The sequence below is a fragment of the Microplitis mediator genome, chromosome 10, assembly GCF_029852145.1.
Source record: "Microplitis mediator isolate UGA2020A chromosome 10, iyMicMedi2.1, whole genome shotgun sequence".
Classification (NCBI taxonomy): Eukaryota; Metazoa; Arthropoda; class Insecta; order Hymenoptera; family Braconidae; genus Microplitis; species Microplitis mediator.
The window spans coordinates 4,380,688-4,396,646 of record NC_079978.1 but is presented as its reverse complement, the minus strand read 5'-3'; the positions used below and the strand labels follow the sequence as shown (position 1 = coordinate 4,396,646).

Sequence of the window (15,959 nt, the reverse complement as noted above, 5' to 3'; positions counted from 1 at the left end):
ACAACCGCTATACACGTGTGGCTTTTTTCCTTTTGCCTTCTCCTTAGACCTTCTTATATTCTTAAGAACTACCATCCCATCAGCCATCACCTCTATTACAAATACATCCTCCACACTATCGCCCGAAACCAAACTCAAGCCATTCTTGAGACTTGTTTCTCAGCAATTTAAAGTCTTTACTAAGGCCAATTATTTATTTTTTATTTCGAAAAAATTCTCAAACCAAATTACATCAAAAAAGTATAAGTTTTATTTCTTAAAATCTCTTACTTAAAAATTTAGTTTTCAAGTATTTTTAAAAGTGTGTGTAAAAAAAAATTTTTTTTTTCATATAAAGTATAAATAATTATAATTAAAGATGAATTTGGGCGCGAGCGATAGTAAAGTCGTGCTCCAATTCCAACCATGAATAAGCTATTAATATCACAGGCCGTCGCAAATCAAGCCGGACGTAAAGTATGCTTGGAATGGCTGCTTCTCCCTTCTCTGTGTAAAAGACCAGAGTTCTCTTTGCCTCTCTGTCGTCATGATCACACACAACACACCGGCATTAAGCCTATGCTACTTCATCTCTTCACTTCTCTTCTCTTCTCTTCTCTTCTCTACTAAACTAAACTGAACTCAGCTCAAACTACACACAACTTTTTTTACTACACATACACTCTATAAAATATTATACACCGCCAACTCGCGCGTTTCCCTCGATCATCGCGTATCGTTCGTCCTCGTCTCGTTTCGTTTAAAAAACACACGTACATTAAATATCACTCATACAATACACAATACATATACGCATACACATACGGCCGTTAGAGAACTACTGCAAACTGATATATGTATCACTTAAAACCATACTAAAGTGTTCAATTAAATTTTACTATTTAAGTATTTCAGTTTTTTTTAAACTCTACTTTACTTTATTTCAACTTCACTACCGTGTATGTAATACACTTCAACTACAACTACTACTACTATGACTAAATACAATAATTACACTACTGGTTAAACCTCGTTTACGATATAATATATTGTTATGAATTTAAAGCTTACACTGAGAAAAAAAAAGCTTTTAGAATCATTGCGGGTAGAGAAATTTTTAATAAAAATTACCTAAAAAGTTTGATAGCACAGTATGTCCTCACAAGGACATGTGGTAAATATCTAAATTTTTCCTATGCACATTGTAAAATATAGGGTAGAGGTACCGTTTTTGGCAACTTAATTTGTAAAAGACGCTGTGACAAAATTAATTTTCAAAATTTGTTCAAAGATACTTTTAACCCGCTATTAAAATAGTAATTTTATTTTACACTTGTTCATTAATTAATATAAAGAATCGAATGTCCAAAAATGGAGCAGTGGCCACAAATGGTACCTTGATGTACTTGAAGTTCGGAACGTTATTTGCGCAACGAAAAAAAAAAATTGCACAGTAAAAAATCTACTGGATGACTAAATTTCCAAAATATTTCGCATATAGATGCTGATATGTCAGCCAAAAATCTTAGGCCACTACGCCTTAAGCAGTCGAATTACATAAATATTTTTTTCATTTTCGTTTCGCGGAAAACGTCCCGATCTTTTGGTACATGTACCTTGACCCTACTACTCGATAGCATCTTAATGGAATGCAATTTTTGCTAACAACATAGTCAAAATTTAGTTACTGGCGACTCTCTAAACATGAATTGGTGAAATAAGTGAATATTCACTAATTCTGAGTGCCAATCGAACCACTTTTTGGAATTAGTGGTTCGATTTGCACTTTGAATCAGTGAATATTCGCTTATCTTCATAATTCATGTTTAGAGAGTAGATGCGTCCTTACAGAATCAAACTTTATGGGCAATTTTTACTCAAAAATTCATTGCGTGTGTATGTTCTTACCACAGGGAATTATTCTATTAAAAATTTTTAATCTAAAATATTTTTGGTGAAAAAATTTGAAGGTTTCATTCAAAATCATTTTCTTAATCGAATAAATCCTAGTTTATCTCAAGATATCTTGTTTTGCAATATTGAAAATACACTTCGATTTTCTTCTATCAAAAAAATTAATTCTTCGCGTTAGATATGTAATTAATAATGCAATAATTTATATCGATTTATTACTCAAGAAAATATTGTCTTTCCTAAAGTTATTCTTTTTCTCAGTGTACAACCTCACTTTAATGTTTTTTATTTAACATCGTCGATTTAATACATCGATTTTATTTAATATACAATCATTTCCGTCTATTCTTTGTCTTTATCATATATATAGATATATTATTATAATTATTTTTCCTTAAGTAAGCCAATTAAAAAATAACGACGTATTATTCGCAGTAGTGGATAAATAAAAAAAAATTTTTTTATCTATCGCAATAGAAGGATTATTTTATATGCATTAAACTTTATTTCTGTAGAGGTCAGTGCAAATTCCATTAACTCTTCCGAGTTTTATCATACGAATAAAATATTGTGTTTATTAAATAACGATGATAATAAAAATGTATTCTCACTTTATTCACTGAGACAAGTGTCCGCAGATGGAATTTAAATATCGACTTACCTGAAACAAAAAATCATAAAATGTATGAATATAAATTTTTTTATTGCGTACTTCATTAATTTTATGGTTAATAAAATAACCAGTGAGTTACATTTTTATAACGAGAGTAGTACAATGTGCATACAGTATTAGTAAAAAAAAACTAATATGGGATACATTGAAATCTTAGTAAAAAAAAATTGTTTTTTTCAAAACCTTGGATTTTTTATTTAAAATTTTGTAGAAAACTATTTCCGAGGTAAAATGAGTACTTAAAAATTCAACATAAAAAACAATTGACTTTTTAATATACACACTGAAAAAAAGATTTATTTGAGCCAAAGATAACGTATATTTGGATATGGCCAAATAAATATTTAATTGAGAAAGAAATAATATATTTGAGCAATTTAATTGTGTGAAATAAGTGATTTATTTGTGGTAAAGAAATGATCCAATTGCTGCAAATATACTTTAGTTGGGCCATGTTCTCTTAGAATGAATCAGTGAAAAGACTTGCAAATCAGTGAATATTCACTGCGAATCACTGATTCAATTAGTGATATACTTGGGACTAATTGTGCAGTAAATATTCACAGATTGGAGTATTTTTCACTGATACATTTTAAGAGAATGTGTTTCAAATATATGTTAATTATCGCCAAATTTTCGATATTCATCACAAATTTAATATCTTTACCACAAATATATCAATTACTGTCATATTTAGTTGTACCAAATATATTTATTTGTCATTAAGATATATTTTTAAAAAGCCACACTCTCTTAAAATGAATCAGTGAAAAATACCACAAATCAGTGAATATTACTTCAATCAGTGATATACTTGGGACTTTTTATGCAGTAAATATTCACTGATTGAAGTAATTTTCACTGATTCGTATTAAAAGAGCAAATAAATTGATTCATTTGGGACAAATATTTCTTTTCTAGTGCAGTTTTGTACAAGAAAATTTATTTTTTATTACAAATATTTAAAAATCATTATACACGGAGAAATTATTCTTGTTTGAAATGCTGTGGTGTCATAGTAAAGCCGGACCATGCTGATCATCTGAGGGAAATTGAAATAAACACATGGAAAAATTAATATGACCATAGTAAAATTTACAATATTTACAGTAATTTGTGATACAACCGTTGAAAATTTTACTATAGTAATTTTTTCATATGTTTATTTCAATTTCCGTCAGATGAACAACATGGTCCGGCTTTACTATGACACCATAACATTTCACGAGAATAATATCTCGTGTAAATTCAGTCAATATAAGTGAGATGTAATTGCGCAGAGTAATTTAAATCATCAAAAAAAAAGATATAAAACAAAATTTTTCGAGAGTATCCCAGATTTATTTTTTTTTTTATCGGATAAAAATACTGTAACGAATGTGAACCAGATTTTTAAAAATACAAATTAAATACCTGGTTAGGTATTTCGTCGTGTCCCACATTCCCGTTTATTATTTAAATTTTCTATCTAAAGCGTAATTATATATTTAAAAACCAAATTATAATTACTACAAAAAGGTCATTGACTGAAAGATATTTAAAATTTTTATCAATTTTATCAATGATAACGACAAGTCATTAAATAATCCAGAGATAATAAAAATATTATTTTTTGTTAACAAATTTAAATTTAATTACTCGAAATAATATTTTTTCTGGATAATTATTTATCACAACAAACAAATAAATTTTTTATCGAACATTTAAAAATGATGCAACGTTACAAATTGTTGTTACTGGTAATATCAAATGAAAATAACAGTCTGCAACAACAAGCTCGTTGTCAACGGATAATAGCAGAACACGATACATCCCATGGGTAAAGAGATAAAAAAAAGAAGAATAAATAAATTGATAAAAAAAAAAAGATGTTCTCTCGAGAAAAGTATCAGTGGAAAAGTATCGTACAAGTACGACGACTGGGAAATATTTGCATCCGGTAATTGGATAGATATGCGACGAGGTGTGCGAAAAAGAGAATGAAGCAAATGGGAGCCCGCAAATGGATGCGTTACGAGGAGATGCAGTTCATAATGTTGAGAGCGTGATGTAGCTTTAGAGTGAGTATAGGTTTATGTAGTATAAGTTTAGTATTATATTGTGAATAGAACAAGTAGGAAACGAGAGCACGCAGTCAGGAAGTTCAAAGAATAAACCAAGAAAATGAGATAGACGTATAATATCAAGTTAAGTGTGTAACAACTATTTATCTCTGTCTTTATCTGTATCACGTTCTGGCTACTACATACATATATATATATATATTATTCCTATACTTGTACATATATTTGTTAGTTCGCGTCCTCCAGAAGCCCTTGTCATGCTTTGGAGTCTACACTATACATTAGTACTGTACGTCTTATCTCTTTCTCTCTCTTTTCCTTTTGGTCTTGCCAAGTGCCGTGAGACATCCCGTGCACCGACTTGCTAATTATAGACTCGCGATTACAGCACACAGCCGTTCGTTACCAAGAGTCAGTCCAACCAACTAACTTCCGTTTCTCGCACGTTTTTATTCCTTCAGTTTACAAGTAACCATGTAATATAACTATATATGTACAATACTATTGTGTACTCATATATAGATATATATGTATGCATATATGCATGTATGTAACTACAGTAGCATAGTAGTAAAAGTAGTAATAGTTTAGGTTATTATATAGAAGTGGAGCTCCCCTGTTTTTTGGCTATAAAAAATCGAAAAATGAAGATATCCGAGAATTTTTTTTTATTTTGTTCTACTCTTCGGCGGATTTATGGTAAAAATTAAATCAATACCTAAAAAATTCGATTTCATAAAGATTTTGGCGATTGAAAAGTCAAAAAATTAAATTTTCGATTTTCAATCAAATATTTGAGCATTAAAACGTTTTTTTTTATAATTTCTATTTTTTTTCTTGTTGCGCATAGAAAATAGAATAATTTGAAAAAAAAAATATTCGAATAACTGAATTAGAAAAACTCTATTTTTCGATTAATTATGGCCAAAAAACATGGAGCCCCACTTCTATATAATTACCATAGTTTATATACTTTACAACGACAATTGTACTAGTGAACGACTACTTTGTTAATGCAACTTTAGCCTAACGTTAATATTTTTTCTCCCTTAATAATTTATAATTTTTAATGCATTTATTTTTAGTACTTTAGTAACGAACAAAAGAATAGTTTTATTGAGATAAAAAGATTATTTAAAGTAAATTTTAATTATAAATTATAAATTTTTGAGTAGAATTAAATTTTTTACAACTACTATTTCTATTATTATTATTATTATTGTTATGACTTTTTCTGTCGAAAAGTTGAACGTAGGTCTGTAACCTTTTTCTTACTTCTTTCAAACGTACGATAACGTCTGGCTTTGACGTGTCTCTTACTATTTTCACCTTGTTATTTTGTAGAGTTTGTCGAGCAACTCGACACAGAAAGAAAGCGACGATAGAAATAAAATTTAAAAAAAAATTTATATCCAAGTTTGCTTCAATACTCAAAAGAACCTTGACCCGACATCAGTTCATTAAATTTATAGCCGTCTGATAATGGATGCTCGCATCGATATAATTATGAATAACAAAATAATAAAAAAGTTTAAATTATTTTGCTATAAATAAAAATTTATAACAAGAAAAAATTAATACATTTTATTTTTAAGCCAGCAATATTTTTTCAATGTCTATGTATTGATTTATATCGAAATCACTTCTATTATATAGACGTTTTGTCATTCGACTTTTATTTATTTTTATACGAGATGACGTGGTAAAAAAATATAAAACTATAAATATGAATGATAAAAATGAGAGAAAGTTTTGTACAGAGTATTGTCAGAAATAATGATACAAAATGTTTAATAAACAAATATATATGTATGTACATGCATATATTTTTAGTTAAAGTTTCACTTTGAACTGACGGTTTTCAACTTGTACTCGACATATATATTTTACGTTAGAGAGAGTATATACGACACAACGTTCCGTAAGTTCCATACTCAACTATCGAAGATATATAAATATATATATATACATATGTTAGGACGGGAATGGCCGCCACCCAAGGCGTATCACTTTCACGCTGCATACGCTCGATCGGATCCAGGGATCGGAGGTGCAAAACTCGACCAATGAGTATCCAATGTCTCGGCTATTGGTTTTCATCTCTACCAAAAGCATATTACACCTTTCAGCCAACTTATATTTTATTAAACATATCTATTCAAAATACATATATTTACGATTCTCAATAAATATTCAAATATATTTATTTAGCAAACAAAATCATTTACTACTCATATATACACAGAAAAAAGGATTTCTTAGTACAAGAAATTTTTATTGGTCCCAAAAAAATTTTTACTTGTCTCAAGAAATTTTTTGAATTATAAATTGAAAACTCAAAATTTCTTGAAACGAGAATAAATTTTTTTAGAGCAAGAAAAAATTTTTTAAACCGAGAAATTTTTTCTTGTCTCAAGAAAATTTTTTTTTTTTCAATTTATAATACAAAAAATTTCTTGCGCCAAGAAATTATTTTTTTCTGTGTATGCTTTATTATGAATAAAAAATAAAATCAGCTGCGTAATGTACTATTAATATATGACAGACTTATTGAATTTGTAAAAGCTGATTAGAAATATATATATATATATATATATGTCGATGTATAAATTGTTTAAATCAACTTGTCGAGCTGACTTAACACTTTCTACCCAAGCAAAAGACAACCGGCGATGAAGGTGCGGGCGAAACTTTTAACACAGCGATTTCCCACGCGCAAGATGGCGCACGTCAGCACTTCCGCCGATCCACAACTAAACATTAATCATAAAAGTTTCGGACTTTAGTTTACGTATACTTTTAAAGTCTCGAGGTTGTGGAAGGAATTAAAAAAATAAATAAATATGGACGTTAGTAGAGCAACGAGACGTAAAAATAATAAAAGGTCTAAAGTCTACTCGTGGATAATTAATAAACTTTGTATGTGTCTACTTTTATTTTTATATCAATCAATTAATTTTATTACTTTTTATTTATAGACTTCCACAGTCATCCGCTATTTATTTTTATCAAACTCGACCGACAAATCAATTGTCGCATTAAAAAATTTTAACGGTTTAAAATTTATCTTTATCAGTAAATTATTAAATAAAAATAATTATTGCGAGATAATAAACTCGTTGATAAAAAAATGTATTTACATAAACCTGGGGAAAAGTTCATAAGAGTGACGTTTGAATGCCAAAGTGAAAAGAGAAGAAGTGAATTTGCGTTAACCGGTTCGTTAAAAAAATAAAAAATACAGAGTGAAACCGAAGAGAGAAAGAGAGGAGAGATAAAACTGCGTATATACGTTGGCAAGTATTATCGATCCTCAGTATATCGTCGGCATGCCAGACACTATTGCATGCTTGCGGTGCACGTGTGCGCGTATATTCCACACTTCTCTCTCATCGTAACGCTCTATCCCCCGTCCGTCGTATTCTGTACCGAGTTAGAGAGCATACTCAATGCTATATTGGCGCGCAAGCGTTTCACACACGTTAAACGCATATGCGCCCACGTAATCTCAACCGCCCCGGGATATCTATGTATTTTAGCAATGTCCTCGGTGACTTGCAACTGACTAAGACTACTTCCCCTATGTACAAGGCCTTTAATTATTGTCCGACGCATGTTTGGCAAATCACTTGTTTTTACCCTACCTCATCATCCCAATTACCATCATCATCATCATCATCATCGTTATCATTATCAATATCTACTACACCCGTTTCATCTACACAGAAAAAAAAAATTTTTGGCGCGAAAAATTTTTACTTTACCCCAGAAATTTTTTGCATTATGAATTGAAAATGAAAATAGTATTGGGGAGGGAGAGGAAAATGTCTTGCGCCAAAAAATCTTTTTTTGTATACTAGGGTAAGAGAACCAGTAGCCAGCCACTTCATGTTAAATTACATCTATATATATTTTTAGCCAATGTTAAAGTATATGCCCGGCTGGCTACTGCTTAAGGGCTGGGTACTGGTGCTCTTACCCTACATCCGTTTTATCTACACAGAAAAAAAAAGATTTTTTGGCGCGAAAAATTTTTATTTTACCCCAGAAATTTTTTGCATTTTAAATTGAAAGTAAAAATATTCTTCGGGAGAGAGAAAAAATTTAGTTGCGTCAAAAAATCCTTTTTTTCTGTATACTACACCCGTGTAATCCATGAAATTATTGAAAAAAAAAATAATTAAAAAAACAAACTTTACCTTGAGTACAATAAATTGAAATAGCAATTGGTTATTTAACAAACGAAATATTTCTCACGGTTGCAACATGTACAGTACTCGGAACAAAGTTTTTAAACTCGTGAGAATAATTTTAAAGCGATATAATGGTTAATATAAATAAATATAATGTTGTAATATTTTAAAATAGATTGAAATGTTTTTGTTTATGATAATAGACCGAGTATATAAATATAGCAGGTGTATTAAATATATAAAATAGCACGTTTTATTTCGTAAATCGGAGTAGCTTGCTCGAGTCGTGATCCAATAACAGAGTCATCGTTTGATTTATTGATTTAGGATAATACTGTATAGAGGATCATGACTTTACGGTGACTTGCTTTGATTGTTACTATGACTAGATGACTGAAGTCTGTATGCAGTGGGGAACAGTTTGATAGAATACATCAATGGTGTGTGTCTGTGTATGATATAGTATATACTATATATTATATAGTAAATGTATGTGTGTAATAATGTGCATAACGTAAAGCACGACTTGGGCTCTACTCACAATCAGTATTAGTGTATGTTAAATCGATCTGATGACTTGAGCTTTTTCCTACGGCGACGATAAAATAAAAAAAAGGGATACCTAAGCAGTGCGAGGCTTGTCAGTATTATCTTATGAGTTACTGTCTAAGTATTATAACTGTATATATTTGTATATATACTATTTAAGTTGTTAGAATAGCTTTAGGCGCCGCATCGTAATACATATATATAAATATATATATATACTTTATTCTTAAAAAGAAACGGGTCGCGGACTTGGATCATGCAACGACCCGTGGGTAGATTGGGGTCACGACTCAACATAAAAAACCTTCTCTCTTTCTCGGGATCGATTGAAAATATATATATATTTTTATATCTGTATAGATTTCTACGTGAATGATCGTTTCATTTTAGTGAGGATTTTTTTTAAATTTATGAAAAAAAAAAAAAAAAAAAAATGTAAGAAAAGGTACGGTATTAAAGTTTGAGATGAGAGTTTTTTTTGTAAGCTTGAAGGTGGATTAAAGGCAATATGAAAAATGATTTAAAAAAAGAAATAATAATAAAGAGATTGATGTATTTTCATCAAAAGTATATCTAATCGGATAGTGACTGATACTCAAAGATATTTCGACCATGTACACAAAAAAAACATTTAATTAGTTAATGTATTTTTAAAAAATACTTTATAACTGTTTTTCTTGAAAAAAAAAAAAAAAAAAAGTTTAATAGAAAAATATGTTGTGTCGCGATAAATTCAAACTTGACGGTTAAACAAATTACACGCATTCATATTATGTTTTTTTTTGTTTTTTCTTACTGAAGTATGACAAAACAATTTTATTTGACATTAGAGAGTTCGAGAAAGTTTTAATTAAAAAAATAAAAAAAAAATTACTCTAAAATAAAGCTAAAAAAATTATCTTAAAATACTAATTTTCTGAAATTCAATTTCCTGGCAATAATTCATTACCAAGTGGGTAGAAAATTTCTACTATTATTATTTAATCTTTCAACAGATAATTAAGCAATAATAATAAATTAAACATTAAAAATCCAACCAGAGTAATAAAAAAAAAGTTAAAATGTGTAAAACGTGAACTTAATGATTGCACAGATGTTTTTGTTTAACTCTCACGAAGGGAATTTTATCTGAGTGATGAAGAAGATTGGATTCCCTGGTGATTTTGCGGTGGACCCCAGAGGCAATAGCACTTCTTGCTTGCTTGCGTCTGCTGCTTCTACTTCATATATATATATATATATATATGTGTGTGTTAAACGTTGAGTAGAACACATTGTACATCGAATACATAGTCTAGTTGATCGATCGTAAACTTGGAAGCGTCGATACGTCAAGCGAAGAATAAGAAACTGTGTTGCAATTTACGGCACGTTAACGATTATCAAAGTCCCACAGGTATACGTTATTTTAATGTTAAATTAATGTCTCTAGTGACGTAACGCTCCTTCTTTTTTAAAACAACAATTTAATCCATATTTCAATTTAAACTACGCGATACTTTTTACCACACACTTAATAGTTGTTAATTATTTTTTAATACTATTTTATAATTTCAATTTCAAATGTGTAAAGTTACAAAAACTTTTAAATTTAATTATACATCAGGAAAATAACAAATATATATATGCATGTAACGGAGTACAGTTGGTGGTACGTTGTCGCTACGCTAGACAGACACAAATTACAAACTCTCTCTCTGATGGTAATGCAAATGACTATTCTATTCCCAAGTAGAAACTATCACACTCAACTCGTTCTATTTTACTCAATTTTGTGACAATTTTATTGCTTTTGTACACTCGAAATTATTTTAACGTTTACATGCATATATAATGTAGACTTTAGCTGAGTAAAATGGGGAAGCTGCGAAAAATTTATTTTTTATCTTGATTACGCTAAATCTTTTACTTTTCACTTGAATTCAAAGATAAGACGAATTTCCAATTGCCAGAAAATTTTTTTTTTAATTTCCGGGAAAGATGAGATCTTCAGAAAAACCAAAAATAAATTTATTTTTACTTTTAACAAAACATAATAAATATACGGACTCGCGTAAATTTGAGTATAAATGAAAAGAAAAATTTTAAAATAACCCGGGTCAAAAAAATAACTCGATTTTGACTTTTTTGACTTGCATTTAATTTAGTTAACTTGGTTTTGGCTACATTTACTTTTTTCAACTTCAATATATGACTTTTTTAACTCGAAAATTTACGCCAATTAACTCAAATTCAAGTCTGACTCAAAAATTTTAGTCAAATTTAAGACAATATGACTTTAGTTTTATTTGATTGGCATAAATCGTTACTAAATAAGACATGTACCTGAAGTTCGAACGTTTTTCGTAAAACGAAAATCAAAAAACAAAATGAAAAGTGAGAAATCTACTGGATCTAGAGTTTTAAAATGTTTCGTACATGCGCTAGTATTTCAGCCAAAAATTGCAGATCACCCCAACTACCCCTTAAGCAGTCAAATTATATAAATTTTTCATTCTCGTTGCGCGAAAAACGTTCTGATCTTCTGGTACATAATAAGACAACTTATCAAAAAAGAACTCAAACTTAATTCGCTTTATTTTCAATTTTAAAAATTACACCAAAATTGTTATTTTTTTGACGCGGGAAATTACAAAAGTTTCTGATTTCTTATTAAAGATCCCAGACTCCCGACCCCTATATCTTACGTATCAAATATTATTAAAATTAAATAGCAATAAATCAGAAGATAGTATGGATTAGTTTGGGAAGAGACAAGTATGTTTGTCATGCAAACCGTCGCCAGAGAGTGAACAATTTACCAGATAATTATTCTAAACACGCGCGTGCCGATTGGTTGAAACTACAGCCATGTTGATGACGATCAATCGAAGGTCGGGGAATCCCAAATCAAATTCAATGCGGATTTACTATCATCCGTCTTATACTTGCCAATCCCGATCTAATGCATACCGATAAAAATACATTATCCTGTTTTATATTTTTCTTCGTATTACATTATATATTATATCTCGAATATTTTCCCTCAATAAATAAAAAAAATAAAAGGGACGGAAAAACATATATACAGACATATAAAAATATATATATGTGTACATAAAATTTATCGGTTACTTTTTTAGCGATTTTTTTTTTTTTTGTAAATAGATAAAAGAATGTGCTGACAAGATTATTTCGGGGTATTGCTCTCACTCTGACAGACAAACACAAAACACACACTAGTCACTACACAACTTAAACTGAAACTCCAAGTAGTGTCGACGACCTTCTAAGAAATATTAACACATTTATTTCGAAATCAAAACATATGTTTAAATAAATAAAACCTCTAATACATGCATATATATATCGCGATGTGAGTGTGTGATTGTAAATATAAATAATAATGGGTAGTAAGTAATTGATTGTCAATTGAGTGATTAATAGAAAAATTATTTTAAATATATATGAGGATGACACTAAAAAATCGGGGGTTAATTCGGAGTAATTACGGATTTAAATTCAATTTCACTCTGTCACTCGGACTTTTTACAAAATATCACTCCGTATACGGAGTAAATAGGGAGTTTGTCTTGTCAACGAGTGATTTCGGAGTGATCTCGATTTTATTTCACTTCGATTTGGAGTAAATTCGTATAAATTTCACTGAGGGGATGAAATAAATAAACAGTCATCCGCTCCGGATTGAATCCGCGTTAACTCCGTAAATTTTTTTACAATCGAGAATTGCGTGTTATAAAAACGATGAGAGAACCCTTGAGTAGATGACGATGGCGAGTCAAGAGGGAGTGCGCTTCGATCAAAGATGCTCATTCACGGGGATAAAATGTACCTGCGGAAGGGATCTCAAGACCTTTATATATCTTTATTATTACTATTATTATTATTTCTATATATAATAAAAGAGAAAAAGATGAAAAGGTCATTGGATCGGTTGGTTGTGCGGGTTATCCGTTAGAGAAAAATAATGGTCGTGATTTCCAAGGTGAAGGACATGCGCTTATTGGCTTTTCAAGCTGACGCCTACGACGAGTACGCCCACTTAAAATGCTTATCAATTTACTGTTGAATAAAATTTTTTTCAAAATTCTATGTGTGCAAAGTAACACGCATTAAGTGGATGATAATAAAGACTTTATTAATAAAGCGTTAATTTAATTGTCAGGTGAGACGTGAACGGTTTGATAGAATTATAAAAATAAAATAATTCAAAAAACTTAAGAATCATCTTTTATTAAATTGTATTGTCATATATGTCGGGTAAAATAACAAGTTAAATTCATGTCCGGTAGGTCAAGCTTCTTTACTTTTGTGGTTTTAAACTTTTCACGGGTGAAAATAAAAGGAGACAATGTGTGCTGTGTGTAAGTGTGGGGATAATACAGCTCATAAAAGTACAAGTAAAGAGTAGACTTTAGTTTTGTCTTTATTTATTTATTTTTTTTTTTTCAACTCTTACTTTGTCTTTGACTTGCGTCTCTTTTTATTATTGCTATTATGTCTCTTCTCATTCTAACGTTCGGGATTAGTGATAACACTGTCCTGCTTGACGCACATGCGCGAGAGTTAGAGCTTAATGTGCGCCGACGTGCCACATGGCCGCCACCTTGGCAATGCGTTGACCCTAAAGTGGCGCGGCGTCGGCATACGAGTTGGTAGAAATATATATGTATATATATATATATATATGAGGGGAAGAGTTTGAGAAACGGAGAATGTGCGAGGGAGAGAAGAAAAGCGAAAAAGGAGAGAGAACGAAAGGTTGATGGTACTCTTCGTGTGCTTTGGTCGGAACGCTGCTGCGTGACGGGCAAGAGGACGATCGAGGGTAAACGAGTCGAGAAGAAGAAGTAGTAAAATAAAAAGAGGATAGTATGGGTATAGTAGAAAGAGATATACTTTAAGAAAGGATAAGAGATAGTTAAATGTGTATATCGATGCACAGGACCGTGATGTTTACAACGTTGCGGGTCTGGACCCAAGCTGACTCTTGCCAATTTATGCGCGATCATGTTACTCTCGAGCAATCTAAAGCTCTCCCCGATACTTCGCGATTGGATTTTTCACGGTTATTTTTTACGTTATGTCAGAAGATTTTGTTGCTTATTAACAGGCGATAAAAAAAAATTATAGCCGATTATATATGATAATTACTAATTAGAGTTAAAAGACTATTATTATTATTTAGAAAATTAAATTTACACGGAAAAAAGAGCAGTTGAAAAATTACAGTTTCTACAGTAAAAAAATGTACCCGAAGAACGGAACGTTTTTCACGCAACGAAAATGAAAAATTTATGTAATTTGACTGCTGAAAGGGTAGTTATTAGTGGCCTGCAATTTCCGGCTGACATATTAGCGCGTATGCGAGACATTTCAAAAATTTAGATCCAGTAGATTTTTTACTTTTCGTTTCCCGAAAAACGTTCCGATCTTAAGGTACATGTAAAAAAGGCTTTCGGGACAAAAATCTTTAAACTTTAAAGCTTAAACTGTAATTTTAGAAATTTGTTATAGTAATTAAATTAATTCAATTTTGAGCGGCAAATTTTACAGTTTAAATTGACAATATCGAGTTTTAAACTGTAATATTTGTTATTTCTGTAAAATTTACTGATAAAAAATGTAATTTTTACAGCTTCGGACTCGGAGCGCTTTACTACTATACGAAACTGTAATTTTTCAACTGCTCTTTTTTCCGAGTACGTAGTTAAAAAATAAACGGAAGTGTGAAATGATAAATTAATTGCACAAGAAAATATTGAAAAATATAATTGTAATTATTTTTATTACTCGTGATCCCACTTTAGCATTTATTTTAACGACATAATAACACACTAGATATCCAAGCCATTATCATTGACCTCTTTCGCCTTTTAAATATATTTTTTATCCACATACATATGTACGTATTTTATTTCATTAAATCAAACGCATTTTAATCATCACCAGCAGTATAGTACACAAGTACTCACTTTCGTCAGATATCTTATCTGACCACGATCCTGCACACACATTAACATAATGTTTAATCAGTCGTCGTTATCGGGTTTCTTTTGACAGTAATCACGATTAAATTATCCCCGGTGAAAAAAATATTAATCATACTTATACTTAGTAAATTAAAAATGCATTTTAAGTTAAATCAAATATTTAATATATAAATTTATTTTAGTATCGCAAACTCGTTTTTTAATATATGTATATTATACACATATAAATATATATACGATTGTATATATTAACGTTGCCAACGAAATGAAACGCATTAATCGCTTCTCGTGTGCTGTGTCGAGAATCGATTACGAGTTGACCTACTTCGCACAACGTTGACCATGAAGACGTGACCTGACCGATAAAAATGGATATTTTAAATTTTCAATTGACAATCAATATTACTGTCATACGTATCGACTATAAATTTTATCACAATTACTTGACTCACATAAAAGAAAAGTAATAATAATAATAAAATAGCGAAGCAAACATTTTAATTGTTTCCCTCCCGTAAATATAAACCCAAAGATCCCTTTTAAAAAAGTATTTTTCCAATCGTCGGATCACAATTCTGAGGGTCTGTCTATCGTT

General features: G+C 30.3%; 1 protein-coding gene across 2 annotated transcripts in view; it reads right to left on the bottom strand.

Moving 5' to 3' along the window:
- LOC130676453 (serine-rich adhesin for platelets-like) overlaps nt 1–15,959 on the bottom strand; it is a 123,797-nt gene that overhangs the window by 87,438 nt on the left and 20,400 nt on the right. The window contains exon 1 of one of the 2 annotated variants that reach the window (XM_057482664.1): nt 2,505–2,522. The exons of the other annotated variant lie outside the window; for it this stretch is intronic. The gene's annotated coding sequence lies outside the window, so the exon portion shown is untranslated. Of the gene's footprint in view, nt 1–2,504; nt 2,523–15,959 lie in introns of those variants that run through there. 2 annotated transcript variants of the gene reach the window in all.